Below are 17,910 nucleotides of genomic sequence, written 5' to 3' on the forward strand. Positions count from 1 at the left end.
CTTAAACATGAGATCAAGTTTTGAAGAAGAGAAACATTCAGAGAAAGCAGATGGTGTCTTCAAAGAGGAGAGGCTTTAAGGAATTTTTAGTGGGAGATTACATGAAATTGTTACTGAAGGTGGCAGAAATTTTATCTACTATGGAGATAGACAGATCCTTTATACAATGTATAGGCATTTGCAAGGCCACCCTGACCTAGGATAACAATGACTTATCACCTTTGAGATGCCAAATTTTATGAACTGGACTGGAGGTACATGAAGATGAAGTTGTCAAAGGAAAAGTGGTGTGTTCCTAATATGAGTGCAGTGCGAGCATGATCAATCAGTTTTATCAGTGTGGGATCATGAAGGAGAGTTTCACTAACAAGCTCTAGGGGATAGAAATAGAATGGCTCAAGGTTCCATTCCTAATGAATTTAATTCTTTACATACATTCTAACATATCAAAAAATGATAAGAAGGTAAAATAAATAATAGAAATGTTTCTTGTATATTTTGCTTCGACTTGGAGTTAGCATCTTACTAGTTATGAAGTTCTGAAACATGCTAAGAACACATAATAATAGACTTTCAAAATGCTTCATCACCTTTATTTTCTCTGAAATTCTACCACAAATATTAATGTTGTGTAAGAAATTTTAACTATTGTTCTGCCAATCATCTAAATTTTTAATTATGTGTACTGTAATACTAAACCTCCAGAACTATAAATAATTCTACAACAAAAACAGAGTTACTTTAAAAATTTCTATGCACACACAGCTCATTTTCCTGAAAACATAAGTCATAGAAAAAAGAGTAAATTAATTTATTAATGATGGTAAATTAATTTATTAATGTTGATTGGAGAGAAATTATAGTGATAGGAATGAAGTGAATTGGTTCAAAATTTCAATAATAACATATTACCACTGTACAGAAGTTTAAATTGTAAAGTATGAATTGGCTCTGTGACACCAAATTTACCAAATGCATAATTTTCCAAAGGCATACAGACAGGTGTAGAAACACACTATATCGGAGAAATGTGCAGTTATTCAGAATATGCATCTATCGAGAATATTTCATGTTTATTAACCTCAGTTTTTTGGTTAATAAACATGACACTAGGTTAGCAAATATGGATGAGCAGTGCAGAGCCTATTAGTAACATTTAACTAGAGCACACGCATCTCATACAGGCAAGCGAGTATGTACACACACATACATACAAATATACATATATGCATGCAGAAAATATACCTGTATACATGCATATGTGCATACATACATACATAAAATATAAATAAATCCATACATTCATGCAAACATATGTAAATACATGTATACACAGATATAAATAAATATTTACATTCATGGAAATATGTTTATATACATACAAACAATGCATGCATGCATACATATATACATCCTTTAAAAAATACATACAGCAGAAAAGCTTGATTTCAGAATTTCATATTTATACTTGGGTAATATGATAAAGCATTACAGCAACTAGCAGAATTGATGACTAGAACCAAAATCACCCTGCTCCTAGAAGAGACTAAGGCTTTCATGTAGATTTTCAGGTTGTTAGTCTAGACAGAAAGTTAGAGGACTACCTCCATTTGCCAGAGGATGGTTTTTCGATTTGATAATTGAAGCCAGAGCCCTGGGCAAATTACATTTTCCCTCATTTCCACTCTACATTAGACGGCTTTAGCTGCAAAATACATTCATGTGAGGACAAGAATGAATCAGATGCTCTGATGGAGAGTTCCAAGAGCACAGCAGGATATGTCTCCATGACTAGGATTGAGATCCTTATTGGTTCTTATTTCATGCTCAATTGTAGTGCCCACACTCCTTCAAACAGAGGCCAGGAGTGCTAATAAAGTGTCAGCAATGTAGATTCTTACTAGTCAGGTTCTGATTATTGTCCAATTCTCGGTTGGACTTGGGTATAATCAAAGCCCCACTGTATTTTGATACAGAAAAGGCACCATGTGCAGGGGTCAGAAGCTAGAGAATTTCACAAGGGCAGCAATTACTATAATCCCAGGATTAGAGCACCAAGTCACCAGCTCTTGCCTCCCGTGTAGCAAGTAGCTTCCTGTTTCTGAAGTTAAACTGTCATTAAGATATGCAATCCCTGTCTCTTTTGTAAAGAACATAATCCTTTTCAGATGTTCATGTCTTACAAAGACTAGGGAGATCCACTGTACGATTGCTACGGCATGGTCAATGTCCATTGTCAACTCCTAGAGTCTATGAAAATATCACATGAATATTTTGCAGATGCCATTCTACCTTTCCCCAGGCAAGAGTGACCAGAAATTATTTTACAGGAATGTACTTGTTACAAACCTTCTGTTGTTAGGGACACACGTTCAACTCTGCAATATTTGTTTGCTTTTCCCATGCAGTTTAAAATATAATAAATCTACTACTTTATTCCTCTTTCCTTGCAGGCACATTCCTCTCTATATCATCAGCCAGCAATGAGCTTTATTGGAAATTAATTTCTTTTTGTTAGTGACAGACTAGTGTTACATTTTTGCCTTTAAAGAAATTACACAGCTTCCTAACCTCAGGTGCCCCAAGGAACTAACTGGGGACATTGCCCTGGGCACCTGGTAGCCATTCCAAGTTCAAGTCTCTTGCCAACCCTTAGGTGGCTCCCTTAACTAAGATATGAGTTTCCCTGCTCCCCTATCCAAACTTCCTTTATCCCCAATCACCCCGATTTCCCCAGTTCCCCTCATCCTCTCATTCACACTTTTCTCTCCCCATCTACCCTCACCCCCATCCCACCCCACCCCCAAGATTCCAATTTTTTGCCCGGCAATCTTGTCTATTTCCCATAGCCGGGAGGATAACTATATGTTTTTCCTTGGGTTTACCCTCTTGTTTAGCTTCTTTAGGATCACAAATTATAGACTCAGTGGCCACTATCCATGGCTAGAAACCAATTATGAGTGAGTACATCCCATGATCTTCTTTTTGGGTCTGGGTTACCTCACTCAGGATAGTATTTTCTATTTCCATCCATTTGTATGCAAAATTCGAGAAGTCATTGTTTTTTACCGCAGAGTAGTACTCTAATGTGTATATATTCCACACTTTCTTCATCCATTCTTCCATTGAAGGACATCTAGGTTGCTTCCAGGTTCTGGCTACTACAAATAATGCTTCTATGAACATAGTTGAACAAATGCTTTTGTCATATGATAGGGCATCTCTTGGGTATATTCCCAAGAGTAGTATTGCTGGGTCCAGGGGTAGGTTGATCCCAATTTTTCTGAGAAACCGCCACACTGATGTCCAAAGTGGTTGTACAAGTTTGCGGTCCCACCAGCAATGGATGAGGGTACCCCTTTCTCCACAACCTCTCCAGCAAAGGCTATCCTTGGTGTTTTTGATTTTAGCCATTCTGACAGGTGTAAAATGATATCTCAAAGTTGTTTTGATTTGCATTTCTCTGATCGCTAAGGAGGTTGAGCATGACCTTAAGTATCTTTTGGCCATTTGAACTTCTTCTGTTGAGAATTCTCTGTTCAGTTCAGTGCCCCATTTTTTAATTGGGTTAATTATCATTTTAAAGTCTAGTTTCACTGATGAATATCTTGCATATCACCATAGAACCTCATCTAGCGATGGATGGAGATAGAGACAGAGACCCACACTGGAGCACCGGACTGAGCTCCCAAGGTTCTAATGAGGAGCAGAAGGAGGGAGAACATGAACAAGGAAGTCAGGACCGTGAGAGTTGCACCCACCCACTGAGACAGTGGGGCCGATCTATTGGGAGCTCACCAAGGCCAGCTGGACTGCGACTGAAAAAGCATGGGATAAAACCGGACTCTCTGAACATTGCGGACAATGAGAGCTGACGAGAGGCCAAGAAGAATGGCACAGGGATTTGATCCTACTTCATGTTCTGGCTTTGTGGGAGCCTAGACAGTTTGGATGGTGACCTTTCTAGACCTGGATGGAGGGGGGTGGACCTTGGACTTTCCACAGGGCAGGGAACCCTGATTGCTCTTGGGACTGGAGAGGGAGGAGAAGAGGAGTGGGAGGAGGGGGAGAGGGGCGGGAGGAGGGGGAGGGAAATGGGAGGTGAGGAGGAAATGGGAAAAATTTTTTTTCAATAAAAAAAAAAATAAAAAAAAATACCCAGCAAATTTCTGTTAATGATTTTGGTGCTTTTGTACATTTTGATCCTGTGCATGAACTGTGTCTGCTACCACAGCCTCAGATTACCAATGATGTAGAGTAAAGTTGAGGCAGGAAGACACCTGTGTGATGGATTCAACCACCTCCTCTAAATAAGATAGAATTTTTCTGTCTTCATTTCAATATAGATCAATGAGGATTTTAAAGACAGGTAATATAGCAACTCTGTCCAACAAAGTTTCTCATCCATTTTTAAAAGAGCCTGCCTGCCCATGATTGTTTTATTTCCCATCCAGTATATAAAGAAAATACATTTTGAAGACAATTTTACAGTGATTAATGGTTATATCATTCAACCTTTGTTTCTCTGTATTCCTCAATCTGAATGATAGACATAGTTTTCATTTAGGCCTGTGATCATTGTAGTCTCAGACTCTCGGACACTTGATCAGTGTGTGATATTTCTTCCGCCTAATGGAGTTAATCATATTATTCAAGTATAGAAGATTATTCCTATTAATTTAGGCTTTACTGGCAACAAGGCTGAAAGTGGGGAAATGCAAAAAAAAAAACCTCTGAAATAGAAGAGTAGTAAATATTTAGCTGCATAAAAAATATCTGTGGTTCTCTGCTAAATACCTCCTGTTATTTTTGTTTTATAATTTAGAGTCTACACAGTATTGTACAAGGCTATATTAGCAAGAAGCTCTGTAGGAAATAATAACCACTGTTGTATGGTATTGGAATTCATGTATTAAATATCAGGAAAACAATCATTACAATTTTATCTCGGGCTAAAAAGGATAGAAAAAAGAACTCTGAGTTCTTACAAAGTATAAGATGGACAATTTTAATTGGCTAATTCTATACCATTAGAAACTCAGAAAAGGAATAACACAAAATGACAGCAGAAAGGAGCAACTGAGCAAAGATTTATAATCACCCACCTACAGTCAGAAATTTCAGCTTTCAAGTACATAGCCTGGATGGAGACAATGGTAGTCAAATAAAGAATCAGACCATACTGGCCACAGATGTTTTGTTTTGTTTTGTTGATATTTGAGTCCGAACCCAGGGGAATCAGATTTTTTTTTTTTTGCCTCACATCCAATTTCAATTTCTCAGCTTCAGCTTCAAAATAACTTCCGGTCAGGACCAGAATGAATCATCAGCTCTGATGGAGATCTTCATGATTACCACAGTATTTGCCTTCTTTGCTGGAACTGAGATCACTCTCCTCATTGGTCCTTAAACCATGCTCAATTTGAATGCCCAAATTCCTTCAATCATGCTAATAAAAGCGTCAGCAGTGCAGCTTCTTCCCAGTGGGGCTCTGGCTATAGTACAGGTCTCAGTAGGACCTGGGTATAACCAGAGCCCACTTATCAAGCACCCAGACTGGGCAGAATGCTCCTCACATATTCAGGAGTCATTGAAGGTGAAATGCAGCAAAGGCAGGGATTTCTTGTTTCCCAGCATTATAGCTCCATATCACCTGATCCTGATTCCTATGCAGCAAGTAGGATCCTGCTTCTGAAGGTACAGCTTCATTTATAAGATGTGATTGTTTTCTAAATTTCAATATTCTCACATTAATATTAAACAGAAGATTTTTCTAGTATGGTATGACTAGGTAAAATTGAAATTAATACCAAATGCCTACAAACATTTGTGGAACCACACATAAAGTCATATGTATTAATGTTTAATTTCTGAAAGTATACAAGTATTCTGAATACTTACTTCTAAAAATGAATGCCTGAAGTTATTGCTAAATCTGTGGATACTGATGGCTACAGTATACAATAGATGATGTTGAGAAGGGATGAATGTAACATTTTCACTTACAAGACAAACAAGTCATTTCAGGCTCTCACATATATTCAATAATGGATGAAGTTTAAGTGTTTAAATACTGTATATGTGAAATCTGAAATGACACATCAGAAAACGACAGCAAAAGGAACAATTTGTAGTAAAGATTCATAATAACCCAACTTCTGGCAGAAATAGAGACTTTCATGTAGATAGCCAGATATGGGCCTTGGTAGATGGATATAGGATCATGCCCTATTTGTGACTTTTATTTTTAAAATTAAAGTCAGCACCCTGGTAAAATTACATTTTCCCCTCACATCTATATTCAATTTTGCCCCTTCTGCTACAGCACACCTTCATATGGGAGACCAGAATGAATCAACATTTGTGAATGATATCTCTAGGTTACTACAGAATTTATACTCATTGCTGGAATTGAGATCACTCTCCTTATTGGTTCTTTTTCCTGGTCAATTTGAATTCACACACTCCTTCAATGAGAGCTCAGAAGCACTAATAAAAGTGTCAGTAGTGTGGGGTTTTGCCTTTCAGGCTCTGGCTATAGTCCAGATCTCAGTTGGACCTGGATATAACCAGAGCCTGACTGTACAATTGCCCAGACTAGACAGACTGCTTCACTTGTCTGTGAAGGCAGAGTCTGTGAAAATCAACAAATGCAGGAATTTTATGATTCCCAGCATTATAGCTCAGAATCATCTGCTCCTGTCTCAGCTGTAAGAATTATCAAGCTGCTTCTTAAGCTACTGTTCCTCTCTTAAGATTTGAAACCCTTGTTTCAGTCTTGAAGTCTGGTATCACCTGTAAAAAAGAAATTCGAATTCAGACGTTAGTATCTGAATTACACTAGAAGAGCCAGGCTCCTTTCTGCCCCTGTGTGATATATTGTGTCAATTTCTCTTGCATTGTCAGTGTTCATAAGTAACCCTTAGATTCTATGAAAATATCAAGCAGTAACCTTGGCAGATGCTGCTGTTCCTGTCACGGAAGTCATGGGTATACATCGAAATACATTACAGTAAATTTATTTGTTATGATCCTGTTCCCACTTAGAGTCACAGGTTCAAATCTCCAATGTCAATTTTCATTTCTTGTGTATTTGGCCTATATGTATATGTGCTATTACAAAAGCACAACAGATATGATAGTTTGATGCCAAGGTTCTCATCCAGGTCTCAGACAACCAATGTTGAAAGTGGGGAATGCAAAGGACAGCATCAAAAAGAAAAGAACATTGCAGAATGCTTAGTTATATAAAACCAATGTCTCTGGGGACTCTGTAGAGCAACATCGCCGGCATTTCTTTTGCCATTCTGATTATCCTATGGGCATGTTTGAGAGACATTTCTTGGTTGATAATTGATGTTTGAGGGTCCTTCCAATGTGGTATGTGAAAGCTTTGTAGAGATGGTTAGGAGATTCATATAAATTCAACGTGTAGGGTGGCAGCATTACCATGCTCTCTGTTTTGTCTCTGCCTCCAGACACATGCGTTATGCACTGAGTGAATTTTCATAATAGTGGGCTGTATATTGTCAAAAGAATTCAATCTAATTGATTCTACTGCTCACAAATAGTTGTATGGCAGTGCTCCATCAAAGCAGTAGAAAATATACATCATATAGTGAAAGGAAAATATGTGTGAAAGAGTCGTGTGCAAAAGATTTTGCTGAGATTGCTGTGTCTTTCTTTGGAAAATAGGGTTAAATGAATTTAGAAAGTTCCCGTAAGTCAAAGTGTAACTACAAGATAATGGCAAATGTGCATTTCATTTTAAAGAGGTGTGATAAAGATACAGATAAAGATAAAGAAATAACTTGACCTTCTATTTCATTTTTCCCTAGAAAGCTAGTAAAAATGTCATGGTGGAGTAACCTAAATTGCTTCATATGCATATTCAAGAAGGTTGCAGGAATCAATGACTTATATGCTGCCCAGGTTAAATGTTCATTTCTTGCTTTATAACTATGAAGTCATCATTAAATAGATGCTCAGTCAACATAAAAACAGCAAAAACTCATCATATCATTAACATAGTTATAGTGATTGTCTGATATTTGCTATAATTCACTAACCACTAGATGGGGATCAAATAAATTTTTTGTTTTAATGTAATATTTTTGAAATATTTTATTTTTATACATAATTCATATATATATATATATATATATATATATCCTTCCTGGTTATACATTTACAATTTGACAGATTACTAATATTAAAATTTAAAGAAATGCATTTGTTCAACTATGTTCATAGCAGCATTATTTGTAATAGCCAGAACCTGGAAGCATCCTAGGTGTCCTTCAATGGAAAAATGGATGAAGAAAGTGTGGAATATATACACATTAGAGTACTACTCTGCAGTAAAAAACAATGACTTCTCAAATTTTGCATGCAAATGGATGGAAATAGAAAATACTATCCTGAGTGAGGTAACCCAGACCCAAAAAGAAGATCATGGGATGTACTCACTCATAATTGGTTTCTAGCCATGGATAGGGGCCCACTGAGTCTATAATTTGTGGTCCTAAAGAAGCTAAACAAGAGGGCAAACCCAAGGAAAAACATATAGTTATCCTCCCAGCTATGGGAAATAGACAAGATTGCCGGGCAAAAAATTGGAATCTTGGGGGTAGGGTGGGATGGGGGTAAGGGTAGATGGAGAGAGAAAAGTGTGAAGGAGAGGATGAGGGGAACTTGGGGAAATGGGATGATTGGGGATATAGGAAGATTGGATAGGGGAGCAGGGAAACTCATATCTTAGTTAAGGGAACCACCTAAGGGTTGGCAAGAGACTTGAACTTGGGGTGGCTACCAGATGCCCAGGGCAATGTCCCCAGTTAGTTCCTTGGGCACCTGAGGATAGGGAACCTGAAATGAACCTATCCTATAGCCATACTGATGAATATCTTGCATATCACCATAGAACCTTCATCTAGCGATGGATGGAGATAGAGACAGAGACCCACACTGGAGCACCGGACTGAGCTCCCAAGGTCCTAATGAGGAGCAGAAGGAGGGAGAACATGAACAAGGAAGTCAGGACCACGAGGGGTGCACCCACCCACTGAGACAGTGGGGCCGATCTATTGGGAGTTCACCAAGGCCAGCTGGACTGTGACTGAAAAAGCATGGGATAAAACCAGACTCTCTGAACAAGGCGGACAATGAGAGCTGACGAGAGGCCAAGGAGAATGGCACGGGTTTTGATCCTACTTCAGGTTCTGGCTTTGTGGGAGCCTAGACAGTTTGGATGTTCAACTTCCTAGATATGGATGGAGGGGGGAGGACCTTGGATTTTCCACAGGGCATGGAACCCTGACTGCTCCTGGGACTGGAGAGGGAGGAGAAGAGGAGTGGGGGGAGGGGGAGAGGGGCGGAAGGAGGGGGAGGGAAATGGGAGGCGGGGAGGAGGCGGAAAATTTTTTTTTCAATAAAAAAAATTAAAAAAAAATTAAAGAAATGTATTTTTCTACTTATGTCACTATATTTTTAAAAAGTGCTAATGTATTTGGTAGAAGGTAGTCATAATGTAAATATGCTTAGATATTGCACTACATATTCTCTTAAGATCCTTCTCTTAGTCTTTCTAAATACATCATCCACATTATAAATTACAGTGACACTTTGATAACTTTGAAATGAAATTCCACAAGGACTTCAAGTAACTTTTTAATATCTGTCTTATCATTGCATAAAAGCCCTTTTAAAATTTCTCTGCAGAGAAATGCATATAGTAATAAAGCAGCTAAAACCTTGTTCATGTGTAGTTGAAGAATCTATTTTTAGCAGTGTATCCACTATTAAATTCATTAAATGTTGTTTATTATCAAGAATCAATCAATTCTCACTAGTGATTTCTCTATGTTGCCCAGAAGAGTATTCTACCTTTAAATTCATGTGATTCTTCTGCTCCATGCTCTAGTGAGTTGTGACCGTAGGAAAATAACCAATGGTGACATATAATCCCTTAATATATTTATTTGTGAATTAGTGTTTAGGACATCATTTGTTTTGAAATTCAACTGACTTAATTTGATGTTATTAGTTGCAGAAGTGAGAATTCTTTATATTTCAGAATGAGTTCTTGGAATTCCTTCAGATCTTTATATCCAAGAAGTTATGTTTTTTTTCTCCTTGATGTATTATATTGTCCTTATAATTTATTAAGTGTCCATAGTAAATACGGGATACCTTATTTTATTACATCATCCAATACAGCTGGCATTAGCCTTATAACAAATGTTGAGTAGAAATGTAGAGAAAATGTATGTTTGATTGATTTTTATTTGCTGTATTGTGTTTTTTTAATCTGGAATAATACAACTTTATTTATTTTTATTTTTTATTAATTAATTAATTTAATTATTAAAGATTTCTGCCTCTTCCCCGCCACCACCTCCCGTTCCCTCCTCCTCCCCCAATCAAGTCTTCCTTCCTCCTCAGCCCAAAGAGCAAGCAGGTTTCTCTGCCCTGTGGGAGGTCCAAGGACCACCCACCTCCATCCAGGTCTATTAAGGTGAGCATCCAAACTACCTGGGCTCCCACAAAGCCATTACATGCAATAGGATCAAGAACCCATTGCCATTGTTCTTCAGTTCTCAGTAGTCCTCATTGTCCATTATGTTCAGCGAGACCGGTTTTGTCCCATGCTTTTTCAGTCCCCGGCCAGCTGGCCTTGGTGAGTTCCCGATAGATCATCCCCATTGCCTCAGTGTGTGGGTGCACCCCTCGCCGTCCTGAGTTCCTTGCTCGTGCTCACTCTCCTTCTGCTCCTCCTTTGGATCGTGAGACTTCAGTCCAGTGCTCCAATGTTGGTCTCTGTCTCTGTCTTCTTTCATCGCCTGATGAAGGTTAATATTCAGGGGGATGCTTATATGTTTTTCTTTGGGTTCACCTTCTTATTTAGCTTCTCTAGAGTCACGAATTATAGCCTCAATGTCCTTTATTTATGGCTAGAAACCAAATATGAGTGAGTACATCCCATGTTCCTCTTTTTGGGTCTGGCTTACCTCACTCAGGATAGTGTTTTCAATTTCCGTCCATTTGCATGCAAAATTCAAGAAGTCATTGTTTTTTACTGCTGAGTAGTACTCTAATATGTATATATTCCATACTTTCTTCATCCATTCTTCCATTGAAGGACATCTAGGTTGTTTCCAGGCTCTGGCAATTACAAACAATGCTGCTATGAACATAGTTGAGCATATACTTTTGTTGTATGTTTGGGCATCTCTTGGGTATATTCCCAATAGTGGTATTGCTGGGTCAAGAGGTAGGTTGAACCCGACTTTCCTGAGAAACCACCACACTGCTTTCCAAAGTGGTTGCACAAGTTTGCATTCCCACCAGCAATGGATGAGAGTGCCCCTTTCTCCACAACCTCTCCAGCAGAGGCTATCATTGGTGTTTTTGATTTTAGCCATTCTGACCGGTGTAAGATGGTATCTTAATGTTGTCTTGATTTGCATTTCCCTGATTGCTAAGGAAGTTGAGCATGATCTTAAGTGTCTTTTGGCCATTTGAACTTCTTCTGTTGAAAAGTCTCTGTTCAGCTCAGTGCCCCATTTTATAATTGGATTGATTAACCTTTTGTGGTCTAATTTCTTGAGTTCTTTGTATATTTTGGATATCAGACCTTTGTCAGTTGCGGGGTTGGTGAAGATCTTCTCCCAGTCAGTGGGTTGCCTTTCTGTCTTAGTGACAGTGTCCTTTGCTTTACAGAAGCTTCTCAGTCTCAGGAGGTCCCATTTATTCAATGATGTCCTTAGTGTTTGTGCTGCTGGGGTTGTACGTAGGAAGTGTTCTCCTGTGCCCATGTGTTGTAGAGTACTTCCCACTTTCTCTTCTGTCAGATTCAGTGTGTTTGGACTGATATTGAGGTCTTTAATCCATTTGGACTTGAGTTTTGTGCATGGTGATATATATGGATCTATTTTCATTCTTCTACATATTGACTTCCAGTTTTGCCAGCACAATTTGTTGAAGATGCTCTCTTTTTTCCATTGTATACTTTTAGCTCCTTTATCAAAAATCAGGTGTTCATAGGTTTGTGGGCTAAAGTCAGGGTCTTCTATTCTATTCCATTGGTCGGCTTCTCTGTTTTTATGCCAGTACCAAGCCGTTTTCAGTACTGTAGCTCTGTAATAGAGTTTGAAGTCAGGGATGGTAATGCCTCCAGACAATCCTTTATTGTATAAGATTGTTTTGGCTATCCTGGGTTTTTTGTTTTTCCATATAAAGTTGATTATTGTCTTCTCCAGATCTGTGAAGAATTTTGATGGGATTTTGATGGGGATTGCGTTGAATCTATAGATTGCTTTTGGTAGAATTGCCATTTTTACTATGTTGATCCTCCCAATCCAAGAGCAAGGGAGGTCCTTCCATTTTCTGGTGTCCTCTTCAATTTCTTTCTTCAAAGACTTAAAGTTCTTGCCAAATAGATCTTTCACTTCCTTGGTCAGAGTTACCCCAAGGTATTTTATGCTATTTGTGGCTATCGTGAAAGGTGATGCTTCTCTGATTTCCCTCTCTGCTTCCTTATCCTTAGTGTATAGGAAGGCAACTGATTTTTTGGAGTTGATTTTGTATCCTGCCACATTACCAAAGGTGTTTATCAGCTGTAGGAGTTCTTTGGTAGAGTTTTTGGGGTCGGTTATGTATACTATCATATCATCTGCAAATAATGAAAGCTTAACTTCTTCCTTTCCAATACGGATCCCCTTGATCCCCTTATGTTGTCTTATTGCTATTGCTAGAACTTCAAGCACTATATTGAAGAGGTATGGAGAGAGTGGACATCCTTGTCGTGTTCCTGATTTTAGTGGGATGGCTTTGAGTTTTTCTCCATTTAATTTAATGTTAGCTGTCGGCTTGCTGTAAATAGCTTTTATTATATTTAGGTATGCCCCTTGTATCCCTAATCTCTCCAAGACCTTTATCATAAAGGAGTGTTGAATTTTGTCGAATGCTTTTTCAGCATCTAATGAAATGATCATATGGTTTTTTTCTTTCAGTTTATTTATATGGTTGATTACATTGATAGATTTGCGTATGTTGAACCAGCCCTGCATCTCTGGAATGAAGCCTACTTGATCATAATGGATAACTTTTCTAATGTGTTCTTGGATTTGGTTTGCCAGTATTTTATTGAGAATTTTTGCGTCGATGTTCATGAGTGAGATAGGCCTGTAATTCTCTTTCTTGGTTGGGTCTTTGTGTGGTTTTGGTATCAGGGTAACTGTAGCTTCATAAAAGGACTTTGGCAATGACTCTTCTGTTTCTATATTGTGAAATACATTAAGAAGTATAGGTATTAGCTCTTCTTGGAAGTTCTGGTAGAATTCTGCATTGAAACCATCTGGCCCTGGGCTTTTTTTGGAAGGGAGATTTTTGATGACTGTTTCTAATTCTTCGCGACTAACAGGTCTATTTAGATCATTCACCTGGTCTTGGTTTAGGTTTGGTATATGGTACTTATCTAAAAAAGTGTCCATTTCTTTTGCATTTTCCAGTTTTGTGGCATACAGGCTTTTGTAGTAAGATCTAATGATTCTCTGAATTTCCTCTGTGTCTGTGGTTATGTCCCCCTTTTCATTTCTGATCTTATTTATTTGTGTGTTCTCTCTCTGTCGTTTAATTAGTTTGGATAGGGGTTTGTCAATCTTGTTGATTTTCTCCAAGAACCAACTTTTTGTTTCATTGATTCTTTGGATTGTTTTCTGTGTTTCTATTTTGTTGATTTCTGCCCTCAGTTTGATTATTTCCAGTCTTCTACTCCTCCTGGGCGCGTCTGTTTCTTTTTTTTCTAGAGCTTTCAGGTGTGCTGTTAATTCCCCAATGTATGCTTTCTCCGTTTTCTTTAAGTGGGCACTTAGTGCTATGAACTTTCCTCTTAGCACTGCTTTCATCGTGTCCCATAGGTTTGAGTATGTTGTCTCTTTGTTTTCATTAAATTCAAGGAAGACTTTAATTTCTTTCTTAATTTCTTCCTTGACCCAGGTGTGGTTCAGTAGTTGACTGTTCAGTTTCCATGAGTTTGTCAGCTTTCTGGGGGTAGCTTTGTTGGTGGCTTCTAACTTTAATCCGTGGTGATCTGATAAGACACAGGTGGACACTGATATTTTTTTGTATCTGTGGAGGTTTCCTTTGTTTCCAAGTATGTGGTCAATTTTCGAGAAGGTTCCATGAGCTGCAGAGAAGAAGGTGTATTCTTTCCTATTTGGGTGGAGTGTTCTATAGATGTCTGTTAAGTCCATTTGATTCATTACCTCCAACAATTCTCTTAATTCTCTATTAGTTTTCTGTCTGATTGACCTGTCCATTGGTGAGAGAGGTGTGTTGAAGTCTCCTACTACTAGTGTGTGTGATTTGATGTCTGCCTTGAGTTTTAGCAATATTTCTTTTACATAAGTGGGTGCTTTTATATTAGGGGCATAGATATTCAGGATTGAGACTTCATCCTGCTGAATCGTTCCTGTTATGAGTATAAAGTGTCCCTGTCGATCTCTTCTGATTGATTTTAGTTTGAAGTCAGTTTTGTTAGAAATTAGTATGGCCACACCTGCTTTTTTCTTAGGACCATTTGCTTGAAAAACCTTTTCCCAACCCTTTACTCTGAGTAGATGCCTGTCTTTGTGGTTGAGATGAGTTTCTTGCAAACAGCAGACTGTTGGATCCTGTTTTCGTATCCAATCTCTTAGCCTGTGCCTTTTTATTCGTGAATTGAGACCATTAATATTAAGTGATATTAATGACCAGTGGTTGTTAACTCCGGTTATTCTTACTGCTTTTGGTAGAAGAGTTTGTGTGTCTCCCTTCTTTGAGTTGTGCTGTTGAAGGGTCGCTAGATGCCTGGGTTATTGTAGGCAGTGTTGGCAATGTTGGATTCCTTGGGTTGTGATTTTCCTTCTATTACTTTCTGTAGGGCTGGATTTGTGGCAACGTATTGTTTAAATTTGTTCTTATCCTGGAATGTCTTGTTTTCTCCATTGATAGTGAACGATAGCTTGGCTGGGTATAGTAGTTTGGGTTTGCATCCATGGTCTCTTAGTTTCTGTAGTACCTCTATCCAGGACCTTCTGGCTTTCATGGTTTCCATAGAGAAGTCAGGTGTAAGTCTGATCGGTTTACCTTTATAAGTTACTTGGCCTTTTTCCTTTGCAGCTCTTAATATTCTTTCTTTAATCTGTATATTTTGTGTTTTGATTATTATATGGCGAGGGGACTTTTTTTTTGATCCAGTCTGTTTGGTGTTCTGTATGCTTCTTGAATATTCAAAGGAATATCTTTCTTTATGTTGGGGAAGTTTTCTTCCATAATTTTGTTAAAAATGTTTTCTGGACCTTTGAGCTGTGCCTCTTCTCCTTCTTCTATCCCTATTATTCTTAGGTTTGGTCTTTTTATTGTGTCCCATATTTCCTGAATGTTTTGTGATGAGAATTTGTTGGTTTTGGTGTTTTCTTTGATCAGTCCGTTTATTTTCTCTATGTTGTCTTCAGAGTCTGAGATTCTTTCTTCTATCTCTTGTATTCTGTTGATTATGCTTGTTTCTGTAGTCTCTGCTCGTTGACCTATATTTGCCATATCCAGCTGGTCCTCAGTTTGTGTTTTCTTCCTTGCTTCCATTTCAGTTTTCAATTCTTGGACTGTTTCCATTACCTGTTTGATCGTTTTTTCTTGGCTTCCCAGGGTATCATTTACGTATTTACTCATTTCTTCAACTTTTTGTTATACTTCTCATCCATTTCTATGAGGGCGTTTTTTACATGTTGTTTAAGGGACTCTATTGCTTTCAAAAAGTCAGTTTTTTCCTCTTCTCCTGTGATAGGGTGTTCAAGTCCTTGTGTTGTAAGGTCATTGGGTTCTGGTGTTTTCATGTTGTTTTTCAGATTGTTGGGTGAATTCTTGCCTTGGCGTCTGCCCATCTCCTCTTACCGATGCTATCTATTGGGTTTGATTTAATTGTAGCGGGGCAATCTGTTCTCAGTGCAGGCTTCACTGTTTCTTGCCCGCACTATCCTGTATCCAGTGCCTCCGCCGCCCGGGCCTGCCTGCCGGTGCCTCCGCCGCCCGGAACTGTCTGTGCGCCGGTGTTTCCGCCGCCTAGGCCTGCCTGCTGGGCCTGACTGTCGGTGCCTCCGCTACCCGGGCCTTCCTGCACGCCGGTGCCTCTGCCGCCCGGACTTGCCTGCGTGCTGGTGCCTCCGCCGCCCGGGCCTGTCTGTGCGCCGGTGCTTCCGCTGCCTAGGCCTGCCTGCTGGGCCTGACTGCCGGTGCCTCCGCCACCCGGGCCTGCCTGCGCGCCGTTGCTTCCACCGCCTAGGCCTGCCTGCCGGTGCCTCCGCCACCTGGGCCTGCCTGCGCGCCAGTGCTTCCGCCGCCTAGGCCTGCCTGCCAGTGCCTCCGCCACCTGGGCCTGCCTGCGCGCCGGTGCTTCCGCCGCCTAGGCCTGCCTGCCGGGCCTGACTGCCGGTGCCTCCGCCACCCGGGCCTGCCTGCACGCCGGTGCCTCTGCCGCCCGGACTTGCCTGCGTGCTGGTGCCTCCGCCGCCCGGGCCTGCCTGCGCGCCGGTGCTTCCGCCGCCTAGGCCTGCCTGCTGGTGCCTCCGCCACCCGGAACTGTCTGTGCGCCGGTGCTTCCGCTGCCTAGGCCTGCCTGCCGGGCCTGACTGCCGGTGCCTCCGCCACCCGGGCCTGCCTGCACGCCGGTGCCTCTGCCGCCCGGACTTGCCTGCGTGCTGGTGCCTCCGCCGCCCGGGCCTGCCTGCGCGCCGGTGCTTCCGCCGCCTAGGCCTGCCTGCTGGTGCCTCCGCCACCCGGAACTGTCTGTGCGCCGGTGCTTCCGCTGCCTAGGCCTGCCTGCCGGGCCTGACTGACGGTGTCTCCGCCACCCGGGCCTGCCTGCACGCCGGTGCCTCTGCCGCCCGGACTTGCCCTGGAATAATACAACTTTAAAAATAAAATTGTGCCTATGAATTTTTTTCTGATTTTATTTTGGTTAAAATATATACTTCTTCCTTATTTGCTGAGTGTTTTAATCAGGAAACGGTTGTGGATTTTAAAATATATTCTGTTGCTCTCTTTAGGTAATGATGCAATGTTTTTATGTGTGTGTAGCATAACCAAACTCTTTATTTTAATCTGAGAAGGGAGTGTCTTATATGGCCATTGATTTCTTGTTTAGTTTATCTCCTCTTTTGATTCTGTATTTCAGTAGTATATTTAGATAAAGTTTCATTTTCTAGTACTTTATAAATAATTGTTTGAATTTTAGATATGTGAGTGTTTTGGTTTTAGGAATCTCTTTTAATACTTGCTGCTTTTTGTAACTAAATGGTCACAATATGTTATCAGATCTTGTTCTTACTGTGAAGAACATCTAGTGCATTTTCAAATATGTCTTTTCTCACACATTAATTCTGGAGAGAATATATTTATCTTTTTGTTATTTCTGAAAGTTCCATTTTATTTATGAATTCTAATTCCTGACCCACCAGTCCTCCAACTAACACTACCCGCATCCCATCTCACACTATCCAATCATCTGAGAGGGTGAGACCTGCCATGGGAGTAAACAAAGTTGTCACATTGCTTGAGGAAAGACCAGTACATTCCCACTTAATCAAGGCTGAACAAGGTATTCCTCCATATGGAACTTGCTCTGAAGAGGCAGTTTAACCACTAAGGATAAATATTGGTTCCTCAGCTAGAAGCCCCACAAACTGCCCAAGTTTGTTCTTATTCAGGTTCCCAAACTTTCACACTGGATTCAGTGAGCTCACACTTACTCGGGTCTAACTAACCCCTCAAGGCCAGTCATAGAAATAGGAGCAATATTATGAGCAAATAGTTAAAACCATGTTGAGGAAAACCCACAGACATCAACAGAAACAGCAGCATTTCCTTTTTAAT

This window comes from Chionomys nivalis, chromosome 23 (assembly GCF_950005125.1).
Source record: "Chionomys nivalis chromosome 23, mChiNiv1.1, whole genome shotgun sequence".
Taxonomy (NCBI): Eukaryota; Metazoa; Chordata; class Mammalia; order Rodentia; family Cricetidae; genus Chionomys; species Chionomys nivalis.